We start from the raw sequence: 14,721 nt of genomic DNA on the forward strand, positions 1-14,721 counted from the left end.
CTACATAGATATAATTTATTTTGTTATGTAGAGAATAGCCTTACTGAGATGTTATCGCTGGGCTAACAACGTGCGACTTTTCGAAAGAGCGCGATATTTTCATAACAACACCAAATGTGTCATGATTACAAACATATAGATAAATATGTTATGATATAACTCAACTGAATCCTGAATTATAAGATCTCTGACTTGTTGTGTTACTATTACTACTCTGTTTAAAATAATAATAAAAGTTGTTATTTGGAACATTAATAAGAAAGAAGAATTTGTTACAGTTATTTTGATAATAAAATTCTGATTAATAGTTTAACTAAGAAAGTGTATTTCATTCAGCTTATTGGTTTGAAGCAGGCTCTAATACATTATTTACATAATTCTTATTTTTTATTATATAAAAAAATGTTTCATTTATTCGAAAGATCAATTATAAGCTGATGTCTAATGGTAAAATGCTCTTATTAATGCCATTAATACAAGAACCAATAATACCGTAATTAATGATGTCTTAGATAAGAAAGATCAATTAAGGCAAATGTTTTGTATTATTCTCAGTAATTTATGGTTACTATACTTAAAAGACCAATAGAATGAATAATTGGTAAAAAAACTAACTGAAATAGTGACAAATTATATATTATAAAAATTAAACTTTTAATCTTCATATATATGTATGTAACGGTTTACACATATTATTTAACTGATATCACCAATGGAAGTTACTTTTCATTAAACAATTATTTACAACACTAAAAATGCTTCAATAAAGGCGTTATCATTATTTACCATCAAATTTTATTTATGAGGGTGCATTTATCATCTTGGTCATAGTGTATTGTAGCTATTTCTAACCATTCTGTTAGCTGATTCAGTAATAAAAATATTGGTCATGGATTCTTCTTGGTATAACGTGTCAAATATTACCTGTGGTCAATTCATTTTAAATCGATTAGTAGCATCTATAGCTATTCAGATCGTATTTAGAATCATTGCATTTTGCCTCAATAGCGACGTTTGTCCAATTATTATCACTCATAAAAGTCTCTATGAGCCATTTAACTATTTAACCACTAGTTTATCCTTATCAGAAATGTTGCTTTCGATTGCCGTAATATTTAACGGAACTGTAGACGCTATTGCTCTTAGACGTTTTGCATTATCACCACTAGTGACAGTAATATGTAAATTGGACATATTTGTGTCTTAAACGGCTTTTTCTATTTCTGCACTTAAATTACTAGCTATTTGTTGTAAAGATATTAAGCAATACCCCAATTACGCCATCACTCGATGACTTTCCAAATACGCGCGAAATATTGACTTACATTTGGTTATTAGCTATTCTAAATAGCATAATTCCGAGTATCTATTCTGGAATAAAGATCTTTCCATTATACTGCTCTATTCTGAGTTATTGAAATAAAAGCGTTAAGTTATACTACTTCTATTCTAGCCTTCTTAACGCGTGTAACACCTATTGCACTGATGTTAGTTTGTTATACAATTATTGCTACTAAATTTTATCGTTACGTTACTTTTATTCAACCAGCTTCAATGGAATTAAATCGTTGCAATCAACGTATGAAAAGAAAAGTTATTCTTGCAATTTTTATATCAGTTGTATCTGAAGGTACTGGTTTGCCATTATTTATAATGATTGCTTTAGTGGCAGTTGGTTCTTGTGAATATTAGATGTCACAAACACAACAAATTCGGATCTTTGCTATGTCAGGCTTTGTTGTGCCGCCTATTATCGATCCGATACTATATAACGTAGCCAGCAGTAAATTTCGTGAAATTTTTATATCTCTGTAAGGTCACTATTGCCTAATCAGGCCATAAATTGACGATAAGCTTACGTCGTCAATATTCAACCCATGAACGCTTAATTGTGGTTCAATCATGACCTCGAAGTATCAGCTACAGGTACTTATTTATCATTGGTGATGATCTCATCTATTTATAAACTATAAAAGATATTAATACGAAAAATATTACAACGATTAAGGAAGATTAATCTTTATTTTATTTAAAATCCTAATTTATTATTTAATAATAATTATGCTATCAACTAGGGCATTTATCTATACCGTCAAAACAATATCATTAACGTAGCTAGTGAACCATTTAGTGAAGCCCATTTTTAATTTAGAGGAGATGGTTTTAATGATTAGTATTGCAGCATCTGTTAATTTCAATCTAATCATGACTTTAATCTTCATTTTCTGATTGAACTTAACAAAAGGATGTTGTTAGACATTCAAGGTAGTAATATTAAGAATGTTTGATATTCAATCGTTTACAATACATTCAACCTGAAGAGTGAAGAACAATTCTTCAAGAATGAGCTATGAAATTATGTTTATGATTTTAAATACTATAGTCAGGTAGCTATTTAAGCCAAGATTTGAGAGATCTGGCTTGAAGAAGGAGGGTAAATTCGCTAAGTAGCGAAATAGTATAAGCACTTCTAAATACAAAATATTTTCACGTGTTTTCTACTTTACTCATTTATTTTCTATCGACCATTTAGATCTGTAGAAACGTGGAATACATATGTTCTTGATTTAATTAGTTAAATGATTGAAGTACGTGAGGCAGTTTATTGCTGTTTAAAGCTAATCAACGGAATACTGTGTGCCAAGAAGAAAAATACTTACAGATGATTGATGCAGCAAGACACTGCTTCATTGAAATAAGCAAGCATTATTCTGTGAATGATGACGTCATTACCTTTCTAGAATTTAAAATTATGATATTAATCAGCATCTATTTTGAGACTATTTTGGCTTATAGAATAGGCTTAGCTATTACAGAGTTTACGTGATACGCCAAAAAATTTCATCTTAGATAATACTTGGGCATGCTAAAGCTTTACTAGCGCTTTGTGGTGAACACAAATTTCATTGATTTTTTTTATTACCTTCTATTTGAAATAACTCGTAACTGAATTACTTACGTTTCATATGTATATGTGAGTTTATTCAATTTTTAGCTGAAACAATACGATAGCTGATAATTTTATCAAATAATTTCTCCTCACATCATCAGATATGCAACAGTATGGCAATGCTTCATAAGCCATAAAAAGCTTCTGAATCTGTTAGGGGCTCTTATTATTAATAATTATCTAGTTTGAGAATGGTTTAACAATATGCTCAAAATAACTTGCATTTCATTTCATCCAGAAAATAGTATTCCTCCACATATTCAAAGTTTGCAGATTAGCTCAATTAATTATTAAAAACTTATTTGATCATTACCGGTAAGTACTTATAGAATACTTGATGAGATTAGCATTGAAGGGTAACGTAAAGAATAGGTATTATGGTATTGGTAGACAATAAGTGCATTAGCGTGAGCCTTTCGCTCGTATTAAGTCTCGGATTTTATTATGTAACCATCATCATCACACATAAATATGTAAGGTTCGTCTTTGGAACTGTCATAAGTACTCTTGTGACACAAGAAAACAAGATAGTACTTATAATAACTTTACTTTAATCCGCAGAACTACTTCCCTAGTCTACGGTATTGTAGCTGGAATCCTTGCGAAGTACTAACTCTCTCAACACAATATATGATATAAAGCTATCACACAACTTAGCCTTAAGTTGGATCACTTTTTATGGATCACAGTCCTTCTTATATACTCTTTCAGTAGTTATAAACATAGTTACTATGCTATTAACATATTTCAATAACAAACGTGTTATTACGATTGAATTATCAAATACGGACATTCGAGGCAATAAACAATTTCATACGTGAATTTTCTTCGACTGTAAGCGCAGCCAAGCTCCAATGTTCTCGGTGCATACTTGTAACATATTACTATATCATCATAATAATGTCATAATAGCTTAGGTTATTACTAACTATAACAATTCCTAAAGTAGAAGCTCATATTCCTAAAAAGTTCAAAACAAAATATTATCATAAACTACTCTTACATATCTAAGTTATTTTTATGACTGTGATAAGAACGTACTTACATAGTCGTATAAACAATCAAATAGTATCATAAATTAAGAGACTATATTCGGTTAGTAGAGGTCCTAAAAGTATTACGAAATGTAGTTTACTTGCAGGTTTTCTTTCGGTTTGTAAAGTTACGTACAAAGGTTACCTTTCACATCTTATCTTCCCAATTATTAGTTGCTCGTTCTCTAATAACAAAGATGAAAAAGATTTCTCTGAAGCAAAAATTTTATCTTCTTACGACTTAAACAGAATATTTCGAATTTTGAATTTATTATCAGCAATTTTAAACTGATAATTAAATAAAATAACTAGTTGTATTGCTGCATTAGTGTCTTGGTACATTACACATATTAAATAATTATCTACTAATTTAGAAAAATTTAGATGTTTAAATTATGATATCAGAATTTACATCTGACCAGTTATCTCATCGGAAGTTTAAACGGCATACATAATGCTAATTTGAAGCGGCATGCGGACAGCGAACTCAGATAAAGTGTCCAATAGGTATTGTAGTAAGAAAATGGAAGCTGTAATCCAATTATGATGAGCCAGATGCGTTATTGTAACGTGTATTCACCGCTAGTTCATATAATATTTCATAGTCTTTCCTCTTACTAAGTCCTTGATAAATGATATTCGCAAAAAAAGGATATTAGTTTTAATAATGGTAACTAACGGATACCACTGAAGCAATTTCTTGCTTGAAAATCGGCGTAAGCCAACGAATACTTCTTGTCTTAAATTGATAAATAAATTCAATATGGATTATCATACTACTGCAATTACTGTATGTATGTGATCAAAGTGAGTCCTATTTAAGGTCACTATCAATTTTCAATTTCATATTTTCTTATACTTGTTAATTATTTAAAAATTAAGCTTTTAATAATCACCTACAATCTGTATACTTATTACCTGCACGACCAATACATCTGTAAAGAATTTATATACTAATTTTGTTATTACAGTTTTAACCAGTGGTATTATAACACTTAAGCAATTATCTTGTATTGAAGAACGTAGAATGGACAATATCATTTTTTAGTTCTATCAATTTAAATTCCTATACTTTGTAGAATTCTTATACGAAAATGATACTCTAAACTAGATCAACTTAGACTACCAACAGTGGTTTATCTATTATTTTCTAGGCCAAACGAACACAGTAACAAATGTAGACCTGCTTGATATAGGATGAATATAATAGCTAAATTGCAGTCTTTGAGTCTCATAAGATATATTCGAATGCCAGCATCACAACTAGAATGTATGAGAGACGTCTTGGTAGTTCAACAGTAAAGAATAACAGCTATTACACTTCTGCTATTCCTTTATAAATGTATTAGTCAACAGTAGATATAAATATCTCCATTGAAATTCTTTTAATTATTGGAATACGAACCAAGCCAATGATATGGTATAAATGAAATAAAGTGCCAGAGATTAATGATGCTTTCAGTAGTATACCTGTACCTAATAACGAAATGAATATGCGCATAGGGATAAGATACTATAGAACCCCCCCCCCCAAAAAAAAAAAAAAATTCCATATAGATCCGGTAGCAAGGACACTATTGGTACAAACAGTGGCTATAGAATTAATAATTAATTTTTTTATTATTTATGGTCGGATCTAAATGACGTTGATTAAAGGCTTCAACAGCAATCAACTGTAATAGCTAGTGGAAGTATAATAAATATTTGCCTACAAAAATTTTTCGATTTTTTCAATTTTTAACATGAAAATTTTCCTGCTTTGATATAGCAAATTTACCTAAAAACTCTGCAATTTTTAAGAGAATTCATTCAATTAATAACAAGCAAGATCTCTATGCATTAGGCCTAACACTAGGCCTCAAATAAGATTAAAAGAATCAAGACTCTATTTTAGTTCCTATCATCAATAAGCCGGAAGAAGAGCACTAGGAAACTTTTGACGGCTCTTTCGTCTCATAATTGCATTTAAGCAACCGCATAAAATATTTAAGACCTTTAAATCTACAAGTCTTATAGGGATGCATATATTTCCTTTATCAGAAAATTTTTTGGAAAGAAAATAATACAGAAACTTTTCTGGCTAGTTTGGCTGCCCATTCTTCGTAAACAACTCTACGGTAGTCTTATAATTGCCCGACAAAGAGAAATATCAATCATGATTTCCATCGTCTTTTCGGCTTGATAAGCAATCATGGCGGCAACATTGGTACTTGAGCCAACTTGTTTTAATGCTTCTTTTACGGCTATGGTCAACAACACAAGTCGATTACAGCTGCAATCAATCATTGATTTTTCATTTGGGGGTACTGCTTTAATAGCTAACTGCTGCATTTGTACTATCATCGCAATCAACAAAAGCCTTCATGAACCATTTTATTACTTAATCCTTAATTTATCTTTATCCGATACGGTACTTGCAATATCTGTTGTCTTTCATGGGTTTTTGGATTGTGTATCAAACCAACAATTTCATATAGGATCTATAGGCAATATTGGTTGTAAATTAGACATATTTTGTGCAATAACGTCTTTTTCTGCTTCTACAATGACATTATTTGCTATTAGTATCGAACGATACCAGGCCATCTCTATGCATCGGTTTCATACAACTGGTATTGAGAAAACACGAATTGTTATTCTTACAACTTGGATATTTGCTTCTTTAACAGCAGTTATTCCGATGATTTACGCCAAAATTGAAACAGAATATCCTTACGAATGTGCCATTCAAACTATAGAAGTACCAGTATTATTATACTTAGAACTAATAATGACTATCTTGATTTGCTTTCTTCCAATTACCTTGACGTTGATATGCCATGGTTTGACATCATGTAAACTTTATAAGATTAGCACGATTGATCCACATATGTCAAGAGAAATTACAGTAAGAAACGATCGCATTAGGAAAAATATTCTTTCAGTTATCTTTATATCACTATTTTCAGCAATTACTGGCTTACCTCTAATTATAGTGAATATCGCTACTGTCTTTGATAAGAAAAAATATAGTGTGGCATTAAATCCGCAAATATATACAATCGCTGCTACTTCATTTGTTGTATCTCCGGTTGTTAATCCGATTATATATAACTTTACTAGCAGTAAATTTCGCCAAGTTTTTGTATCTGCCTTTTGTCGAAAATTTTTCTTTAATCACAAGATTATCACTGTAATCTCTTCCCATCACGATACTGGTACTCGTAGTAAAAGTTTTAGTAATCCTACAAAAATAAAATTACAGATTTGATTGCAAAATATCATAATTTCTTAGCACGTATCATTTTAATGTAATGCCTGTTAACAGCTGATGTTGTTTAATTTAAACGAAAGCACAAGCCAGTATCTATGTTTTTAATGTGAAAATTGACTTTCAGAAATGCACTATCAGAATAGATGATTAAGATAACGGTAGCTTAAAGATTTAATAATTGGCATAGTTGGGTAATAATTTTAACATCTTTAAAATTATGTTTTTCTATAAGCTATTTGTAATACTTGAGGAGTCTATACTCTGTTCCTCTATAAAAATCCTAAATAGGACGCACAGTTTTATCTTCATATTATTGTATATTATAAGATTAAGTCACTTTTTACTCATACGTATATAAAAGTTACTTGCTAAGTTTGATACTAATATATTTATTGTAATATTCTGCATTCCAAATAACCACATGGCAGTAATAAGTAAGCAGATTCTCTATCCAATTGCTGGCAATATGTTGTATTAAGAATGAAATGTTACCAAGATTTGATCTGACTCTTCTGTATAAATCGAAGTTCAATGACAACCGGACATATTAATTTCATCAATATTTTCTGTTAAATTACTTCGTCTATTTACTCTAGATTTCTACAGTCAGTATAGCCCTTAGCATAAACTCACAAAAGATTTCATATTATATCACATCATTTCTATTCATGTATCTACAAGCCATGCTCATTTGGCTTTGGCTTCTTCTACCTACCCCCACCCCCCAATATAATCTCGCTTGAGTATTCTGAGTCGTTATCCTCCAAGTCCTCCATTCTCCAATTAATGAATTTTTTATGATGATTAAATTAGTAATGAAACCCAAAATTTTGACAGTGATAGCTGTGAAAATTATTGATTAAAAAATTAGAGATAAATGTGTTCATCGAATATTACACAATTTTCTTCTGAAAGTCTGATAGATTTTTTTAAGACATACTGATACTAAAATTATCCATCCAAGAAAAATGTCAACGTTCAATATCATTTCAGTCAAAGATAACAAGTGTTAATCTACTTGTACTCAGCCCAGCTTTTCGTTATCACATATGAAATTGTGATCATTCTTATACTCAGTACTTACTAGTTATCAAAATACCTTTCGCAAATGAATGAACATTGAAATTAATCTAATTTTAATACAATCAGTTTGGGGGTCAACATCTCATTAGAATTGTAGTGTATTACCCATTTTCAACATATTCAAATGTTAGCATAATTATAGATATAAATTATTAACTTCGCAATGCACGGTAGTTCAATTGTTCACATAGGAGCGCAGCATAATATTCTGGAGATATTAATTTTTTTTAATTTACAATATGTTTCAACATCATTAAATTTTAAAATTTTTCGTTTCAGTACCATTTTCAAATGAAATTGGCATTAACGCCTATGGAATTAATCGATATTGTTTAAAGTATGGCATGAATAGAACTAATATTCAAATTATCACGGTTAGATAGTAATTTAGTCAGTCAAATTAGATTTAGAAATAAGTTTCAGTTAGGAACTGAGAAAACATTCCTAATTATATAGGACAATATCTTGCTAAATTTGTTGTTTCATCTTCATATTGCCGTCCCACCTGAAATGTGCAGTTCTCATAGGATCCCGCTAATAAAACTTCATCGACACCCTTTATTTAACGTATGAATATTCCTTACGAAGTGATATTTTAGTTCAATACTCGATTATTTTAGTACCGCTTTTATCAATAAAATTTATAATTCAACAGATTTAGCAAATCCGTAATCTGACTAATCTAGTTGTCACAATTTCACTTCTGCGACAAGGTAACGTACAGTAAAAGTCTATAAGTAGCTACTGACTTAAACGCCCTTTTACTTAACGTTAAACACACCAAGCAAAATACTGTAAAGATGAAACTTTTATTAGCAAAGATACATCTACAACTTTTTACCACACCACTCAACTTAAATGTTCCCGTTTATATAGGAACCGTCTAACTTGTAAACAACAACAGTATTATTATTATACCTTACTAGGAGAAACATCTCGAGCTGAGATGTTCCTTACATAGCTTATCTATCAGTAAATATTTTGAACCTCTTACTCATAATTAATCTTAATCTAAGCTCGTAGATTGTCTAATTCAACTATCATCAACTAGAACTTGAATAATCTTACTGCTATCTATCATACAATAACAATCAATATCAATTATGTAATGAACTATTACAAACAACATCCACGTTAAGGCATTACTTATCTTACCTAGAACTACAAATATGGATATTCTCCATACTAGCTACTACTGTACTTATTAAACTATCCTAATGACAAGGCAACACCGTAACACTAGTGTAGACTAAACACGGCTTAAATTGTTTCACCAAACGCCATCTTCATGAAGCTATATGCTTTTTCCATCTCCATATTACTTTAGATATTAATCTATTTATTCATTTGTTATTTAAATCTTACTGGCTTGCATTATTTGTTGGTGTTTATAACTACAACATTCTGATCATTGCTATCAGTTATTTAAAAGCATAGAACTAATCTATAGTTTTCAACGATGCTCATTTGAACGCCTGTAAATTTACTTTGCGATCAAGATAAAGCTTATCTGGGAGGACATAATTCCATGTATAAGTAAAATGATATAGCTTAAATATATTGCAATTATTCGTTTGCATGATACACTGATTTTTGTAGAGCTAATACTCTCGAATTAATTATAATATCATTAATAAGCAAAAAGATATTGATCCTTTTAAGTTAATCAACCCAAATTCACTCTATTTCTAGAGACTTTGAAGTTTTATAGAAATATACATTATGCATCTAGTAATTATTTGCAATTTACTAGACTATCGGAGTTGCATCTAACTTACTTTTTTCGAAAGTATACCAATGTATGTATATTGATTTCAGAACATTTTCTATGTTCATAGTATGATCAAATTTGAATCTTTCACTTCAAATCTTATTTAAGGTCGTCACTAATTTGGTACTTCCTCGTTTACAACGAAACAGAGATTTTACGTAACAGAAGCTCGTAATAGAAACTCTCCCACAAAAGGAATCTTTAAAATGATACAGGTTAATAACATTGAGTATTAAAATCTTGCAAAGATTCAGCTACTAAATCAAAAAATAAAACCTATACGCACCTGTCGCTAAAGCATATCATTTTTGCTAAACTTTAATTTAAAAACTGTAAAGAGTGTTTAAATATTCCTTTTAGCTTCGACGATTGAAGTAACATGAATCATTTCATGTTCGTGCTAGCTAATCCGTAATGATTTTCATGTGGATAAATTACGTTCAAATGGCAGAAACTAGCCATTTAGTACGAAGATAATAATAACGTAATACTATCTGTTATATTAATGTAATGGTGTTTACTGTTGATGCAATAACTAAGGTTAGTCTTGATTGTCAAGATTTAGATATGGCTCCTTTTTTAATGTAATTACCTATATTTAACTAATCAAACTAAATATGAGTACGTAAGAGAAACAATATTTTTGGCTGTGCAAGCTAAGTATGGGAGAGATTTTTACGAAGAGTTGTTGTTTAGATGGGATCTTGTTACTCGCTGGTAATATATCACTATTAATTTAGTTGTTGTTCAGTTAATCGTTAGTAACTTCTATTTCATAACTAATAGAATGAATATAGCCAGATCTAGAGTCTGTTTTTTATTATTTATTACTACATCCCGACACTATCATTTTCACTGAGCGGAGTATGCTAAATTCTATTTATTTACTACAGAATGAAATTAATCACTATCCCAAATTTTATCGTGCCTTTGCGATAGTTTTGAACGGTGATGTTTCAGTGGTATTCGAATCTAATTCCATAAATGTGATCTTCAATAATAAACTACTTAATAGACTTTGCCTTTTGTAGCAAATAAAACTATGAAATAATGCGTAATAATATTTTAATTGATTTCAGTAATATTAATGTTGAAACCTTCTAATGAATCAATAGCTAATTTTACCTACTGCTGCCTAATGAAGACAACAGTATTTACGAACATAGACATCTAAAGACCAATACAAAATAGTCAGATTACAGTATGTCCTGTCACGGAGCATTTCCATGATAATCTGCAATCTACCATAAGTAAGTTACAATTACAATAAAAGCTAGTACTATATTTAAACACCATACATCCAAATTGGAAACTCACTAATTAAGGGTAAGCTAACAAAATTATCTTAATATAGATATTTCTACTCTAATCTCGACAATACAGTGTATAGCACTGTAACACTTATTTAAAGTCGTCATTAATTCATTATTTGCTCGTTCAAAACGAAGCAGAGATTTTACCGTAGCAAAAATTTTCCTACTAAACCAATCTCCGAAGTAGTTTAGAGTAATAACATTGAGTATTAAAATCTTGCAACGTTTCAGTTACTAAACTGAAAGATAAAACTTACACGTATCTGTCGTTAAACATTTCATTTTGCTTAACTTTAATTGAATACTACAAATAGTACTTGAATATTCCTTTTAGCTTCGACGATTAAAGTGATGCGATTCATTTCACGTTGATGCAAACAAGTTCGTAATGATTTTCAGGTAAATGAATTACGTTAACATAGAAGAAACTAGCCATTTGCTAAGAAGATAATATTAACGTAATACTATCATTTTGCAAAGAGTAATATGTTCAACTTCTATTTACATACCATAGAATGAAATTGATTACTATCCAGCATTTATCGCTTATTTTTTTATATTTACAAATGAAAATATTTCAGTTGCACTTGAATCCAATTCATTTCAGGCATCTTTCAGCAATTATGATTAGGTATTCAATAAATATTACCTTTTTAAGTAATTAAAACTTTGAAAAGCTGCTTGATAAATTTTTAATTTATTTGAAAGTATTTGAATCTAAATGCAAAATCACTATGTTGAGAAAAAATTATCATACTTATTTTATTGAAGGGTCAATGACTGTAGTGTAAAACATAAAATTTTCTGTACATAAAAACTAAAAAATTCTGATCTAATTATTGCATTTGATTATAGTATAATTGAATCCATTAGTAAATTCTAATTTCATTAAAAATTTTATTTAGGAAGGAGAACAGGTGTATATATGAACCTAGATTTACTTGAGGCATATTGATAGTAAGTAAAATTGTTTTACGATTAGACGTATGTCACAGTACGCGTTTATTAAAATTCTGTTAGACATCCTTTAGCCCCCATTTTTAGCAATATTTATCTACAAGTGTTCATTAAACAAAATGAATACTAGTAATTCTACATTTTCGAATATAACTAATAAAAAACAAGTACTTATGGACATATCTCAATTTTCTATCGGAATCGTAGGTATTATTATGAACTTATTAGTTTGTTTGATCTTCGGAACTCATCGAAATTTACATCGACCCTTTAATTATTTACTTGTTAGTTTGTCAATATCTGATTTAGTGATATCTTTCTCGATAACCTTTAATTTATTCGTCGATATCTTGGGTAATTCATTTCTCTCTATAATCAGTACCATGGTTATCTGTAAGTTTAGCTATTTCTCCGGTTTTACATCGACATGTGCTACTGCTTTAACTTTAATGGTTATTAGTATAGAACGTTATCAAGCGATCGCTAGTATGCACGTCCAAAAATTAAAATTATCATCTACACGCAAGCTTATTCTTATTATTTGGATGCTATCTGCAGCAGGAGCTGTTATACCAACGATTTACGCAGGCATTATATTGAGAACTTATTATGATTGTACGATAGCCGTCATTAATATTCCGGCACTTATTATTTGTTCAATTTTGCTTTCCTTACTTTGCTTACTTCCAACGATAGCCATGTTTGCCCTCTATTTTATCATTATCTATAAACTTCTGAAAACCGATGATAGTAAGAAATTAGAAATTAACTCGATCACTGAAAGAAGGCAAAAAATTTTACGTCATAATATCCTTCCTATAGTGGGTATTTCGATATTCTCAGCAGCTTCAACAATTCCTTACCTTTTATTAACTGGTTTATATTTAATCGGCAATCATATGAATCCTAATTTTATGCGTTTGTTTTATGCACAAACAGGAACTTTATATTCAATCAGCAGCTTGTTTTTCATTATATGTCCAGTAATCAACCCTCTTTTGTTCAACTTTGCTAGCCGCGAATATCGAAAATCCTTATTTTCAATGCTTAGATGTAATTACCCTGATCGGATACGTACCAATATCATAACGTAATACTATTTCCCTGAAATCTGGAGTTCATAAATCTGTAGTGCATCGAGCAAAGCCAAAATTGCAACCATTTCTTTATAACAGAGTAAACTAAAAAGTTAGCATTAGGAAAGAAGAACTTATCACTGAAATTATTTCAATAACCATATATTACGAAAGAGATCGACACCGAATGAGTGAATGAAGAATTGATGGACGATAACATGATTATGAATATAGAAGTGGTAATGTGTTAACCGGCTCCATTAACACAAGGAAGAATTTGGCAGTACTAATAAATAGAATACGTAAACATTTATTTCAAAAGAATGCATATTACAAAGGCGATTTCGGTAAAAAACAACGTCAACCCCCATAGAATATGCTAGAGTAATCAAGTTTCTATTTCACGAAGTAATACAACTATTTCTGGTATGTGTATTCAAGTGAGTGCTGATTTCATGGCTGAGTATTTTGACTTTCACGAACTTAAAATAGACTGCTTTCATCATCAATTGATTGAAAATGTCTTTAATGCCGGTATTCAAGTGCAGGTATAGTATAACGATAGAAGAACGTCTACGCTAACGATAGCATAAAGGTAATAGCTATTCATGCTGATCTTCCGGCAATTAGGAATCCTTGTGAAAAAAAATATGGTCTAATTTTAAATTAAGTAGATATATTAACGAATGGTAATTTTGATCTAGAATTACAAGTTTCTTACCTAAGTGCTCTGGTTTTGTTTAACTTAAAATAGGTTACTTTCACTTATCATCGATTAATTTAAAATGTCGTTAATAGCGATTTTGCGATGTGAGTATAATAACGAAAGGACTTGTAGATTAACAATAAGATATCAATAACGTTGATTTGGCGGCGATCTGCAACCCTTGTAGCAAAGAATATGATCTTATTCTAAATTAAATAGATATATTAGTGTACGGTAATTTTGATTTAAAGTTTCTTTATGTTGTTATCGTTATTTCATGAATGTAAGTGATAAATTTTTATTTCATAGATTGATAGATAATTATAATATAGTAGATAGGTGTAAACTGTACATGGTTAGTTAATAGTAGCCATGTGGTTCTGTTAAATCATATTGTGAAATTAAAGTCGGGAATATCACCTCATAGTATTAAATCATTCAGTCTTATGGTGTGTATTGAGTTCTCGTAAGCATTACTTAAAGAATCTTCGGAAAGAGTTAAATGGTTATTAGACAATGCGTAAATAAAGAAACTATATGGTAATTTGTGAAGTATTATTTCTTTATACAATGAGAAT

The sequence above is a fragment of the Trichoplax adhaerens genome, genomic scaffold (genome assembly GCF_000150275.1).
Source record: "Trichoplax adhaerens TRIADscaffold_10 genomic scaffold, whole genome shotgun sequence".
Classification (NCBI taxonomy): Eukaryota; Metazoa; Placozoa; class Uniplacotomia; order Trichoplacea; family Trichoplacidae; genus Trichoplax; species Trichoplax adhaerens.